This window comes from Stegodyphus dumicola, chromosome 12 (assembly GCF_044657685.1).
Source record: "Stegodyphus dumicola isolate Sdum_Otavi_A_Nest chromosome 12, ASM4465768v1".
Classification (NCBI taxonomy): Eukaryota; Metazoa; Arthropoda; class Arachnida; order Araneae; family Eresidae; genus Stegodyphus; species Stegodyphus dumicola.
Window position 1 is genome coordinate 69926270 of NC_140779.1, and position 14349 is coordinate 69940618.

Genomic DNA, 14349 nt, shown 5'->3' on the forward strand with positions numbered 1-14349 from the left:
CCTCTTAAAAGTCTTCTCTAAAAATCGCTTTTTTTTCCAAGTCCAAAAGAGAATTTTCCCTGCCTTCCGTGCAACGGCTTAAGAAACCTCGGTTTACACACCAAGAAACGCCTCAAAATAACTATTGGTTCAAACTAAACTAAAATTAAAAAATTTAGCCAATCTTAAGGAAACTTAGAATCCCTTTCGCCAACTAGAAGAAAGGTCATAAATCGCCACTGAAATTCTCAGAAATTCAGAACTTTCTACAAAAAGACAGACCCTTTCTTTCCCACGCAACAGAAGAATGTTTCCAACCTATAACTCTGTCAAAAAATCGCTGCCCCTTAGAACTATTCGCCTCTGAACGAGAAAAACACGTGTTTTCAACCCCCGCGAAAAAAGGGGAAAATGCAGCTGGACAGTGACCTCTAACCTCCAAAGACGCCTACGCGTGAGAAACGGAAATACAACCGCGCCCTTTTAACTGTAACACATATTCAGCCAAACTTAAGGGAGTTTTGCCTTAAAGTTTAACAATATTAAATATTAAATATTATCAATTTTAAAATAAGCTCAATACAAATTCATTAAACACAGTAAAATATTATAATAACTAAGAATACATTATTCACAGTAAAATAACATGCAATAATTATATACAACAAAAAAAATGCATAAGAATTTACATAACACTACTATGATCGTAATAAAATGCAAATTTTCAAAGATCTTTTGCAGGATCCGGCACGGCAAACACCGCAGGCACAAGCTCCAGAGGTGGAACCACGACAAGTACAAGGGCAAGCCATTAAGGTGGTCTACTACAGCAGCATTACAATACTAAAAATTTGTTTACACGCAGAATCGCTAATTAAGAAACTATGTTGCGTGAAATTTGGCAGAAATATAAAGCAATAGGTCAGTTTTCGAATTACAATGTTAGAATCAGGTTTGAAATGAAATTTACTTAAATATTATATTTTAAAAAAATTAGTATTGAAATACGTAATTTTAATGTGTAGTTTGGAAAGCCATCAATAGATGGCGCTACGAGTTAAAATTTAACATTGTAATCTTATTTCTGCAAAAATTCACGAAGTAATTGATTTTGATATCAGTTATAAATCATATTTTTTTCTAAATAATATTTAGAAGCGTTTCATATATTCCTTTATACACAGTTTTCACTAAACATTATCAGCTGTCAGCAGAATGACGTTTACGGCAACCCTATTGCATTGCTATTCCGCACTCGTTTTGTTTACATTTATTTGTACTGTGGTCAGTTTGCAAAAAATATGCGAAAATATCAAGGACGACCGAAAAACATCCTGGTTTTAATAAAAGATCCAGAATTCAGCGTAAACGTCGAGCTCAAGAAAAAAATATGAAATTAAATTCCCGAGATGTGAAAGATTCCGAACAAGCGGATGTTTTCGAAAGGTGAGAAATAATTTATTCTTTATATCGACTACCTCGTGTTTATGATTTCGTAGTAAGTTAATTCCGAAGTAAATTATGCGTATTTTTTTATTGAAGGTCAGAAATTATTGATACAACTGCATCTGTGTCAAAGGAGAATCATTGCCCGGATGATTTTTTTTACAAAGTAAGTTTTTTTTTTTTTTGTATGTGTGTGTGTATGAGGGGATGCTAATAATTGTTCAATTCTGTTATAACAATTTATTCCTCCATTCACACTAAATTGTTGGGAAATATTGAAAGGGTAAATTCCAATTCACAAGGAATTGCTGAAATAATTGAATCTTTTCAAAAGTATGAGCATGTTCTTGCGATCTAAATTGAATTCACCATTATTACATGTATTATTGGAAATTTTATAGTCATATGTTTGCTACGAAATGCTTTGTCAGTTACCTATGGTATATTTTTACAGGTGTATGCACATTTATTCATGTGCTCGCTGTTCAACTTGCTTTTTTTTATTATGTCATTTACTTGGATGTTAAAACTTTCTTTTAGCGTTGGAACATTTTATGATCATTTAGTAAAATTTATATATAAATATATATTATTGCTTGTTTATTTATGGTTCTGTGTATTTGTCATGTATGCATGTTGTGAAGTGTAGTTTTTGAAAAATATGTCACAAATGGTAAATTCCACCAAAAGCTGAATTGAATTGATATTGGGATGCAGGTAATTAGAAAATATCTGCCGTGTATTTTGAGCGTAAACCAAACTAGTGCCAAGAATGGGACCAATACGCTCAGGCTTGCTTAGCCTTTTTGCCATTGTCCAAATTGAATTATCTCCAGTATAAAGGGAGTGAATGCTTTCTCTGTATAACAATTAAATATCTGTCTGATCAAAAATCTACCAATAAGAAACTTTTCATATGTTATGTGACAGACTTTCTGCAAACAGAAGTCCTCAGCTCTGTTCTTGTACATGTTTTTTAATTGTGGTTCAGATGTGTACTTCTCAAAGGAATTCTTCTCATAGGAAGATTATCTGAACATTTAAAAACTATATTCTGCTTTTAGGGGCCTAATATTTTACGCCCCTAAAATTAATATTGAAATTTCTAAAATGTTGAAAAATATGTCATCTGGATTCTGTGCAAAATAAATATAATCCCTTTTTCATTTCTGCATTTGCAATTCCTGCATTTTCTTTATTCCTACATTTTTTAATTGGAAGGAATTTCATTCGCAGAGCCCTCTAATTTATTCTTACAAATCATGTAGTAATGTACCATTTTAGATAGATATAAATAACACATTTTGTAATTTTTCTAAACTGTGGTTATACAGCATGATATAATAGCTACACAGGGTATGGCGAAACAGTATACAGCAATATCTGTCGCACTGTCTGAGATGGGTGGTAGTCATACATAGCTTAATGCTTAAATTTGTTATGTGTTATTTATTTATTCATGTTTTTTTTTTTTAATTATGTTATAGCAGTTTATTTCTTTCATTCTTAGGTCCGGAAGTGAAAAATTTGACTTTTCTACGCCAGAAGTTACAGCTAATGTTCCTAAGACAAACCAGGCTTTCCTGAGGTAAGTTGGTTTATTTTTAAAATAGGTATTAGCTGTGCATGATATTGAAACTCTTACGGTTACTTAATTATGGTTAACTAATTATGTATTAATTTAGAAGTCAAGCAACCAAAATCAGCGTTATATTTTCAAATAGTGAATATTTCAAAATATGATGCTGATTTTTGTTGCTTGACTCTCAAATTAATACTTGGTCGGTGTGTTATTGTATCTTAACTAATTATGGTTCTTTTCTTCTCAGTTCTGATCTGGACATTTCAGTTATTGACTCTGACGTAGAAGGTAGAAATACAAGCTCTCTTTTGGGGTAAATATGTATTTCTCTATGCCAAAATTAAAATGTCATCATTTATGTTTTTCTTTTATGGTGTTACATTATGTTGTTTACATACTGATAGCTATTAAAACTGTTAAATATAATATTGTAGCTATCAAAAAGAGGGGGATGAATTTGATTTGTACCAAATTTGGACGTTTTGCATGAAAGAACTTGAAAATAAAAGATTTTTTTAAAAATATATTCATTGAAATCGGTGAAATTTTCAGACGGGACACTGAAGCAAATGAAAATATTTTGGGGTTTGATTCTTTTGATGGGAGCCTCATCAATAAGCCTACTATCTTTTTTAAATATTGCTTCTTTTTCATTATTTTCATGATGTTTTATGTTCCCTTCATGAAAGAGATTTTTAATAATTTAAATTTTGTTAATAAAATGTAACAAAATGAAATCTGTGATTATGTGGCTATTATTTTTTTCATATATATTTATTTGAGGAAAGCCAAAAATTTTATTATTTTACAGAATTTTTAAGAAAAATATAAGGATAAAATTTTTTAAATAATTCTGATTACTACCTTTGCTTTCCTCTCGTAATGTGCCTCAAGTTAGAGCAATTAGACAACAAATTTAAGTCATGTGATCTTTTTCCCCCAAGTTTTTTTTTTAGGCTTAGGAGTATAAATTGCTTATCCCCACAAGACATTGCATCTTCTTAGTATGCCATCCTAAGGCTCTGTTCAGATGATGGTATAAATGTCATAGACGCATAATCATAAGGCATAAAATGTGGGAGTTCCATTCACACCTGCGAGAGAGGGTCTAAGCCATAGCCAATTAGAGAAGCTAAATTTGTGCATGCATGTATGTGTCTACAGCTTTCTCTCTCAATAAGTTTCATGTATATGCTCTGATTGGCCGACTCTTATATCAAGTCGGCACAAAGTTGAAAACTTCAAGCTTAATGCCCAAACTAGTTTTTGTGACATAGCAAGGTCTGACTACGAAGCGTTGTTAGTTGGGAATCATGACATTTATACAACGGCACAGATGCATATGCGCAGTCGTAAAGGTCTTGAGCGCACGAGTGAACGCCTATGCGCATGCATCAACGCGGCGCATGCGCAGAAAGATTTTAGCTTTGAGGTCTGGATTATAGATCATTCCGGATTATGGGTGTCCGAATTAACGACTTTTGACTGTATTTATCTTTTATATGTCTCTTGTTTATTTTTTGTTTACTGCATTTCTTCTGAATAACAATTGTATATTTGAGTTTTCTGGGTGTGAATAAGTATTTTTTAGCTTTATTGTATCAGTACAAATATTGTATTTTGAAATCTCTGTATTTGAATTTGTAGAATTTTTGTTATAAACTACATATATTTTGTAAATATTGTTTAATAATAAAGAGTTTGGTGAGGTGAATAAACATATGAAGGCAGAATTATTCCAAATCAATCTGGCCAACATTAATTATTGAAAATTCTAACTTGAATTTGCCGTTTAGCCATTTGGCTTTTCAGTGACATCTCTGAAGACCTTTCTTTCCATTTATTGCTGTAAACTGCGCTTGCAGTGAAGTATTGTGGTTTTACTCCTATGTAACATGAATGCCAGCCATTTCTGTGAGGAAGATCTCAAAATCACTACTTCTGTTGAAAGACTGGAGTATAAAGGGTCTAACTTATTCTTATGCTGTGGTACTATGGTATAAATCAAGTGTGATGTGTATATTAGTTTTCTCTTAGGATATCCTCTGTGAAGATACTGCTTCTGCAAAAAAGGTAATTCTACTAACCTTTTCAATTATCCATCTGCTGTTTCAGATTGAAACTAATTTCCTGCATCTGATTGATGTTTTTTGATTTATTTCTCATGCAATTCTGATCTGACATCATCTTCTAAATATTAGTAGATATATATCTGCATTAGTGATAATCAGCTGTGAGCACATAGTGCACCATCTGCGACTCATTTGGGTATAAACTATGCTAGTGATTATAATGTGCCTTGCTTTTTCCCATATGCCATATGTTGCATGAAATTTTGTTATATGAATCTAGCTTCCCCTGAGGAATTTCTGTGATCTTTCTAGTATGTATGGTCAAGAATTAGGCTTGTGATATACTGTCATGATTTTGCCCACATGTTCCCTGAATATACTACCATTTCCTTAGGAAGACTTCCAAGAAGAATACTGTTGTGGGTTCTAAGCCTAACTATGGTTTGGAACTATGTTTATAATGAATTATTGGGATTCTGCACATGTAATGTGGATGCAATTCTATTTCCATTTAGAAGATTTTCTGAAAAGGCAATGCTTTAGCTGTGAGATAATTCTATTTTGGAAATAAAACTGATATTTATTTAGATCTGTGGTATTTATAAGGCAGTTTATCAATAGCAGGTAGCATCTTGCCTCTTTGCTTTGATCAGGGCCTGTGCAACTAGTGGTAGTCAAAATTTTTAGAATTTAGATAATAGTGCATAGCAAAATTTTATAATTTAGCAGAGGGCACTGATCAGCAGAATTTAGAGGCAAAAAAATGTTCAGAACTTACGAAGACAGCAGCCAGCAGAATTTAGGATATGCAGAGATTGCACTGAGTGGCAATAGTGCCATATGTTACATTTGCTATTTGTGAAACAATTTCAGCTGTTTGAAAATGCATTTTTCTGTTAGAAATTTGTATTTCTTGTAATTTCTTTTTTTTTGGGGGGGGGTATGTGATGTACTCTGTTGTCGAGAATATGGTGTTAAAAATATTTTATCATATTTTTTTTTCAGGTGTAAATTTTGTGCATGATTTGGCTTTCATTGAGACGTCTCTGGGTAAGGAGTTACTAAGGAAGAGAAACTTACATGCAGGTTGAAGCATGCAGTGTCAAATGTATAAGGAATATAAAAGATGCTGTATATTAGTATAAGTTTGAATAATCATAATAAAAAAATTTGTTGAAAATTGTGTTTTTTCTGCGAGTTATTAAAATTGGAAATAATTAATTACAATATTTATGAAAATTTTCGAAAATAAAAATACAAGTAGTATTTAAAAAGTACTGCAAAACTCATTTTTAAGTAGAAAAATTATTCTCAGATGAAATCCTTTCGATTATGCAAAAGGACCTTTTTAGTATTTGAAAGGTTCATTTGAACCCAACAACTGAAACTAACGTATCTCCAGTTCATTGATACCAACCATTTTTGGAATGCTTTTAGAAAGTAGTGGGTTCATTGATACCAACCATTTTGTTGTTATCAATGAACCCACTACTTTCTAAAAGCATTTCTGTCAATTACTAAGGGCTAATGAACAATACAGGTTGAAACAATACAGGCTGAATTCTCAAGATGAATGTTGCCGAAACAGAAAAAAGTTTACTTCAGAACATTTTGCAGTAGCTCAAACAAAGTCACGGACCTGATCTATACTGTAGTCAGGGAGAAATTATTTCCCTTCCTTTTCTTTCAAAAGCTGAGTTTCCACAACGCGAGGCCGTTGCTAAAAGCTGTGGAATCAGTTTTATAGCTATTTTTAGCAACTTGTGAGCTGTTTTTCAGATAACACAGTAAATCTCGGGGAGGGGGTATTTGAAATCATGATCACTGCCGGTACGGCAGAATTTACGTACAGCAAAATTGTAAAATTCAGCGAAGCATCAAGCAATAAAATTTTAGAATTTTGTGGGAAGGGCACTTGACAACAGAATTTATTGCGTACAAAGTCAGCAAAATGCATAGCGCCGTACCTGATTCATGATACAGCAGTATTCATTACCAATAGCAAACTTGTTTGAGGATAAGTTCGAAAAAATGTTTTCTAGTTGTTACCTAAAATCGGTAAACAATAATCTTTGAAAGATTATTCGATTATATCGCTACTAATACGGAAAAATTTGAATAGCAATCAGAAGCTGTATCTCTAGGGTCTTCACGTCACGATTTATTTTTATTTGTTCGAATATAATAGTTAGATCTCTCTTCCTACAAGTATGTATCTTCGTACGTATAAAGTATCAAAAATAATAAAAGTAATTAATAAATTTTTTCTAGTTGCCTGAAAACTACATCTGAATATAAAGATAAGAAAGACATCAGTAAATTGCTGTTATTTGCTGATCATAATGGTAATCAACCGAACGTGATCACATATACCGTCTTCAAAATTTTTATTTTTATCAAGCTTCATGTAAATACTAGGTTTTTGTTAGTCACGTAACTAGGCATCTTAAATTTAAGATGACAGATGAAATAACACTAGTTCTGAATTAACTCACTCAGGAAGTAAAATTTTCTCCTTCCCGTCAATATAGCGTATTTATAGCTCCCAATTATGGCGATCACTAACTAAATATGTTATGGATTAGAAGCCTATTGCACTCCATAAGTTTTTCTTTATTTGCTTTATGTGCATGCATGCTTGGTTGAGGAAGAAATTAAAAAGCCCTTTTTTTTTTACTTAGATTATTCGAAAGTATACGCCAGACATTTATTTGTTGAGCTGTAATTATAATTTGGAACGTGGTGCTAGAGCCGTTGGAGCCGAACGCCAGTTTGTTTAGAATTATAGAGTTTGATTACGCCAAAGCAGGTGAATTTGGAAAACACCAAAATCGGTCATGCATCCAACTCGTTCATCGAGGCTTGAACTCCGGATGAACTACCAGTGTTCGGCGGCTCGCTTGCTAGAATTTAGGGAGGAACTGATTGTTAGAATTGCGTTAGGCTCTTTGAATGTAGCAAAGCCACGAGGGTTACCTTCTTAAGATGGCAGGCTTTCGTGGAAGAATTTTCTGAAGTCTTAGATTAGGTTATTATGGCAAAGCACAGTAGAATGCCTTCATGTTGAACTTTCTTAGAGAAATTGGCTTCCCATACACGTTACACATGGAGAAAATTATGAAAACGTCTATGCAGCCGGCCCGTTAACCTTGATTCGAATCCAGGTCGGAACTACCAGTGTTCAGCGATTTAATTCCTCTACCGCGGGAGGGCCTAATTGTTGAAGGGAAATGGCTTGTATTCATGTTACACACGGTGAAAACAAACAATGCAACCAGCTGATTCGTCTGGCATCGAACACAAACCAGTTCGGACTTCCAGTATTCAGTAGTCTTAACCACTCGGCCACTGGTGGCGTGTGGTAGGAACCACAGATAATGTAGTGAGTAGCAAAAATCCCTAATAGTGGCCCTGGTTACTAGTAGGATTGTAAGTATATTGGTAATCATGCAATCTACAGCAAGGAAATTTCGGAGCTTAATTGCAAAGTCAAATGCGACACTCCGATAAACGTCGTACCGATATAGAGATGGAAAAATTTATTATTTAAAATACTTGTATTTATTAGTAAACATTTTATAAAATTTATTCTTAATTTAGCGTTTAAGAATTCTAAGAGAGTTATCTGAGTATTTTTTCTTCCTCTGGTAATCCAATAAAATTGAGAAAATTTATGTTCTGTAATATCTTTGCGTGTTATATACATAGTTTTTTTTTTTGTTCAAAGTTAGACAAGTTTACACAAACAATACAGGTCGAAAAGGGAGCTGGTCTGCGCCCGGTGAGCCTGTCGGCAGCGTCGCAAAGCGTAATTTGACTAACGAAAAGATCATGCTTTGGATCTGGTGAGATTGCCGTGGTATTATCCATAAAAATGGTTGGTGTTGGTGTATTTAATTATGGCAAAGCACACTAGGGCTATCTGCCTAAGGGAAGGGATGCCTTCGTGGAGGACTTTCTAAGGGAAACTGCCTCATATACACGTTACTCAAGGGAAAACCACGAAAACGCCCATGCAGCCAGCCCGTTCGCGGGATTCGAACCTCGGACCGAACTACCAGTGTTCAACGACTTTACCGCTCGGCCGCTGGTGGGCCCCATAAAAATGAATCTCTCTATTAGTCGCACTATGCATCACATAAACGTCAGCTGTGCGCCGCATGAGCTGACTCAAGCAGATAAGGTCAGACGTGTTCGAGCCTGTACTATTCTTCTCGAATATCAACGCAAAATTAAAGTTCTGGACCAGATAGTCACTTGTGTTGAAAAATAAATTTATTTTAACAACATAGGCCAAAAATTTAGTTGATCTGCGCCCGTGAGTCCGTCGGCAGCATCGTAAAGCGTAATTTGACTAACAAAAAGATCATTCTTTTGTATTTGGTGGGATTGCCATGGTATTAATCACAAATAGTATATGGAAAAAGGTAAAACCCTTGACAGTAAAGGATACAACGAGATGCTACTGCATGTTGACGCTGCTATCAAGGAAAAAAGTCGAATTGAGTTCCGGCGCAGAAAGGTAACGTTCCATCAAGATAATACCATACGTGTCTGCATTCACCGGCTGGCATCTGTACGGACTCGAAAGGGATCTTTCACCACACCCACCATATAACCCCGACATCGCACGTTCGGACTTCTACCTTTTTTTACACTTGCAGCTACATCTTGCTGGTCCTATCTTCACTTCTGCACAAGACATCGAAATGAGGTTGACCTGTGTTTGGACTCGGGCCACCAAGTTTCCGGGCCGAAGGTTTTGAAAAACTACCAAAATATTGGCAGAAAAGCATAGATTTTTGGTAGTGATTACTACCCGCAATAAAGGTACTGACTGTTCTTTTTTTTTTTTTTTTTTTTCCTAACTTTATGAAGAACGTTCGTGTTTAAAATTTTCGTTACAACCATTAAATTCTGTAATTTATGAATTCCTTCCCACTTATGTATTTATCAGCTGTACTTTATGAACCTGATATTCCTACAATTATCAGCTGTACTTTATAAATCTGATATGTAGAAACGCAATTTGATTTTATGCATTTCAGTATCAAGTGAAATCTTTAAACTAATCGTTCATTATAACACTTTATGTTATAATGAACGATTATAACATGTTTTCATTCAAAGCTGAACTCAGATAATGTGCCGAGGTTGAACTACCAGTAATAGGCGACTTTAGCGCTCGCCCGCTAGAATTTAGAGAGGAACTGAGTGCTAGAATTGGGTTAGGCTCTTTGAATATAGCAAAGCCACGAGGTGGCAGATAGCAGATGCCTTCGTGGAGGAAGTTTCTGAAGGCTTAGTTTAGTTTATAGCAAAGCTCCCCATACACGTTACACACGGGGAAGATTATGAAAACGCCCATGTAGCCAACCCGTTCGCCTTGATTCGAACCCAGGTCGGAACTACCAATGTTCAGCGATTTAACCGCTTGGGCGCGGGTGAGCCTAATTGCTGAAGGAAACTGGCTCGTATTGATGTTGCACAACAGGAAAACAAACCATGCAGCCAGCTGGTTCGCCTGGGATCGAACCGAAACCAGGTCTAACTTCCAGTAATCAATATTCTTAACCACTCAGCCACTGGCGGCGCGTGGCAGAAGAGCCACAGATATTGTAGTGAGCAGCAAAAACCTCTAATACTGGCTCTGGTTACTAGTAGGATTATATATTGGTAATCATCCAATCTACAGCAATGAAATTTCGGAGCATAATTGTGAAGTTAAACGATAAACGTGATAAAGATGGAAAAATTTTTAAAAAAGGAAACTTACTATGCAAATACATGTATTCATTAGCAAACATTTTATAAAATTTATTCTTAATTTAGCGTTTATGAATTCTCAGAGAATTATCTCATCGGATTATTTTTTTCTCCTCTGGTAATCCAATATAATTGAGTAAATTTATGTGCTGTTAATATCGTTGCCTGTTATGTACATAGTTTTTTTTTTTTTTTTCGTTCAAAGTTAGATAAAACTGAACGTACGTTACACTGAAATTACTTTGTCTAGAAAGTAAGCGCTTGGATAGAAACAGATGTGGGGTTTCATTTTTAGAAGACATGAGATCACTTTCTGTAAAGTAATGTTATAAAATTTTGAATTTGAAATAATCGTACTTTGTTTTTAGTAGTGCAGAATGATAAAGATTTAATGAGAATATAGCAAAGCATCTTTTTAGAAACGCTGTTATTAATTTTGCTATTTTATTTTTTTATGGTAGGTCAAGGAAAAAGGCAGGCTGCTAAATACGGTAACAGCACATTGCTCTGTTTCATATATAGCGAATCCGCTCTGAAATGAGGCACGAAGCAGTAAAGTAGCTGAACACCAGTAGCTCGGTCCGACTGGCTGCGCTTTCGTGGTTTTACCCTGTGTAACGTGTATAGGAGACAATTCCCCTTAGAAAGTCTTCCACGAAGGCATCCTTTTCCTTAGGCAGATAGATCGTACCGGTGTTTATGTTATCAACAGTACTGGTTATTTTCAAAAATGATCATCCTAGAAAGGTGATTGCCAAAAAGTATTCACTTCGCTTATTTATACGTTATGCATGAATATACTCTTTTTAGTCAATCTAACATATATAAATTACTAATGCTTAAAACAAATTCAATTTTCAATATTCTGTTTCCTATTTGTTCCTGTTCAATGAAACAAATTCATTCACAGCAAATCCAAATGCGTCGCTACAGGAAGATGATAAACCAGCTCAGTACGTAATTACAGTTGCATCCGGAAAAGAGTACATATACATATAAATATATAATATATACGATATACAATATATATATATACGATATACAATATATATATATAAATATTATCGTTTTTTAGGATGTATCTATAATATGTATCATTTTACTTTAGTAAAATATAATATTCAATTTTGTAATTTAGGAATTTCTTCCCCCTTATCATGTATTATCAGCTTGTACTTTACCCCTTCAATTATCAGCTGTATTTTATAAACCTGAAACATACAAACGCAATTTGATTTTATGCATTTCAGTATCAAGTGAAATCTTGAAACTGATTGTTCATTATAACACTTTATGTAGTTTTCATTCAAAGCGGATCTCAGATAATGTGCCGTGTACTAGAAAAATTTGATAATGATTTATCCACTTTTGAAATAAAAAAATAATAGTTAGGAGTGCTATACGATTTTATAATACAAGTAAAAAATATATATAAAGCTTTGGAAAGTGCTAACACATATTTATGGAATATTATGGATGGATAAGTAAATGGAATATACACATATCATCAAGTATAAATTCATTTATATATAATTTTTATGTCGCGATGAAATTACCGAAATGCTTAAAAATCTAGTTATTTTTAAAAACTGTTTTCTTCCGCAGAATAACGGCAAATTATGAAACATTACGCAACATTGAAAAGCGTGATGAACAAATTTTGCGAAAAGAAATAGCGACTGCTGCACGTATCTCATAGATATCTTTCATTCAACACAAAAGTGAAAAAGTTCTATTCCTGTTCAAAACATACCCTGCAGTCTGAGTCACAGACGGAAGAAATGACAGCAGGTCCTTTTGTTCAACTGAGGGGATGTGTTTAAGTGTTTTATGGCTTACTCACTTTCCCGCCAAACGAGTACAAAGAAAGGGAAGCGTCGTTGCCATAGTAACCGGGCTGTAGGTAGTCTTACAGATTTGAGTCTTTAGCGCTCAACGTTCGTAGCACCATCTGTTATTAAAAATCGACATGAGAAAGGGGTATTAAACGCTCTTAAGAGGCAGGAGCAAGTGAAAAGAAAGTTTCCCCGCGGGAAAAGTGAAGGTAACAAGAAAAAGAAGCCGTTCCACCGTCCAGAAAAGAGAGCTCACGAACACCCCCAGAGTGAAGAAGGGAGAAGGACGACGTATGCAAAGAGAGCCAGGAGAAATGACGGCAACTATAACCCGGCTCTAAAACGGAAGATCTACTCATCCGACAGGACTCTCCGCAGCAAATGTCGCCGAACTGCGGAAGGGCCACCAGCGGCGGAGGAAAAGTTACAAGGAAAATTTGAACGGCCAGCAACGAGGTCCAAGCAGGAACACGAAAGAAGTTTCCCGGTTCCGCCAAGACCAGCTGCCATCAAACGACCAAGACCACAGGCAGAGGCGAAAAAGAAGGTATTCAAGGGTGACCGAACTGAAAAAAATAAGAAAGCTTCTAGAGGAAGGCCCTGAAGGGCGAGCCCGCACACGAAGGAGGATAAATCAAACAACAATCTACGCTACTTTCCAGGACTGGGCTCAGAAAAGAATGTCCGAATATCACAAAGATAAGTAAAATTTTATGTTACTTTGCAAACTTAAGTTAATATTTCATTTTTACTGCAAGTGGCAGACTTCAAGAAGTTTTACCTCATGCGAGGTCTACCTTTATCGCCAAAAGGGCGAGAAATGAGTTGTTACCGATTTTGGTATTATGTTTTTCAATTACTCGCGTGTAAAACTAAAGTTGATGTATAATAGCGATGTGTAAAGACTTAAATATTGTAAAAGTTATTGTATAAATTTTATTTAAAACATTCTGGCAAGAAAGAAGTTTTAGTCCGAAAGACTTTTTGAAATGTAGTATTTCAATGTAGAAAAATTGGCACTTGCTTTGAAAAGAATAGAAGTTAACAATGTACTTACTACTAATGTATGTTGTCAAATGCGTAAAATTAACGGCATGTTAATATGTTCTTATATACAATGTGAACTGTTATTTCAAATGTTAAGAAATACCGTGATATGGTAAAAGTGAAAGTAATGTTAAAATTTCTTTTTATTCGTGTGACTGTAAAAAGACTAAATCATGGTGAAGATGTGTTAAAGGTTGAATGAATGTAGTTAGGCTCTCTGACGCTACACTTCAGAGTTAGCCACTTTCAGAATAGTACCTCAGGGTTTAGAGTTGAAGTTAGGGTGTGTTACGAGGTCTTGGTATGTTGAATTTTTAACACGTTAGTGCTTTGATTGTAGGAGGAAGTGTTGAACACGTAGACAGAAACACATTCGTGTTTGGTGTTCTTTTACAACACATGTCAGAGAGCACGGGGAGAGATAATTAAAATAGTCATGAATGAAATAAGAATGTTAAGAGAAATATAATTATACATGTTACTTGCCATTTCATTGTGTAACATTTCACAAACTAGTTTTCCTTCCAGATCTCTGGAAGGAACCAGATTTGAATAAAAGCTCCTGTTTAGATGCAGTACAGATGAAAAAATTGCGTGTCCTGGGAGCTGCTATTATAAAAAC

The 14349-nt window shown here is 34.8% G+C and overlaps 1 long non-coding RNA gene across 1 annotated transcript; it reads left to right on the forward strand.

The window, feature by feature from the left end:
• Window positions 1–1275: 1275 nt before the first annotated feature.
• Window positions 1276–6226, forward strand: LOC146993685 (uncharacterized). The gene is made up of 5 exons (XR_015044342.1): window positions 1276–1425; window positions 1522–1591; window positions 2936–3013; window positions 3255–3320; window positions 6085–6226. It is a non-coding gene; the product is annotated as an uncharacterized LOC146993685 (long non-coding RNA).
• The last annotated feature ends 8123 nt before the right edge of the window (window positions 6227–14349 follow it).